Genomic DNA, 1,048 nt, shown 5'->3' with positions numbered 1-1,048 from the left:
TGGCAATTCTCGGCAGGGCCGAGGCTTGTAGGAGTTGACCTGACAAGACGCCTCGGAGGGTTCTGTTCTGCGCCAGAACAGCATGTGTGTTCGCATTCTAAAAATAAGTTATTATATGAATAAGTTATTATATTCTTATATGATCAAGTATACACGTATATGAATTACAAGTAAATAAAGTATCTTGTAGCTCAGTAATAAAAGTAGATCGGTTCGAAATATCTAAAATATCTCAAGCTGTCCTCTGCAACAATGTGCTCGATGCATTAACTTTCATACCGAGTATCTTTTATAATTTAACATGATCTTTCCAAAAACCAGCGTACTTTTATTACCGTAAACTATATTACTATATTACTTTGTTACTGTAAACGCCAGTCACGTGAAATTTACGTGCGTCATCACACGAGACGATTGAAGGAAAAGGAAATCCACCAATTTACTGTTCCTTCCCTTATCTCTTCATACCGTAAAATTTGCAATTTAGCTATTTATTCAAGCGTCCTATTCTGAGCATTATGTTTGAATCTTCTCTGAAGAGGACTTAACTACTCTACACTCTTTATCAGATTTCTAGTTTCACAGGATGAATTTTTACAGGTCAAGAGGCAGGTAGATATATGACATACAAAATACGAGGACATTGAAACATTTGCTGTACTGTTAGATTAATTACGTGAGGAAGAATCTTCATATACTCTTACATGAAAATAGACATAAAGAAAGAAGGAACTAAATTGTTGTAAGACGTTTTTCTTTGTAGAAAATTTAATTAACAGAGAGACTACAATACTATCGCTATCAGAACCCTACAAATCACAAAAGTCATTCGGAAAATAGATATTTATAATTGAGCAACTTCCATTTTTTGTTGCACTGAACATTATACGAATTCTAAGTGCACCGTATCAGCATTCTCGACGTATTTGTGTTTCTCTTTCTCGAAAAAGTCCACCAAATGATCGATAAATTTCCCGTGATACTCGTTAACCTGCTCTTCGGTTGGTTCTTCAATTTTTGGTAAATCCATCGGACTACCGACTGCAAG

The 1,048-nt window shown here is 35.2% G+C and overlaps 1 long non-coding RNA gene across 1 annotated transcript; it reads left to right on the top strand.

Annotated features, from left to right (window-relative positions):
- The first annotated feature begins 1 nt into the window (after position 1).
- On the top strand, positions 2–1,048 carry LOC122526825. Its single transcript, XR_006306222.1, has 2 exons — positions 2–84; positions 601–1,048. It is a non-coding gene; the product is annotated as an uncharacterized LOC122526825 (long non-coding RNA).

The sequence above is a fragment of the Frieseomelitta varia genome, unplaced genomic scaffold (genome assembly GCF_011392965.1).
Source record: "Frieseomelitta varia isolate USP_RPSP 00005682 unplaced genomic scaffold, Fvar_1.2 scaffold_1951, whole genome shotgun sequence".
Taxonomy (NCBI): domain Eukaryota; kingdom Metazoa; phylum Arthropoda; class Insecta; order Hymenoptera; family Apidae; genus Frieseomelitta; species Frieseomelitta varia.
The sequence above is the reverse complement of the archived record's forward strand: the minus strand, read 5'-3'. Positions and strand labels throughout refer to the sequence as shown.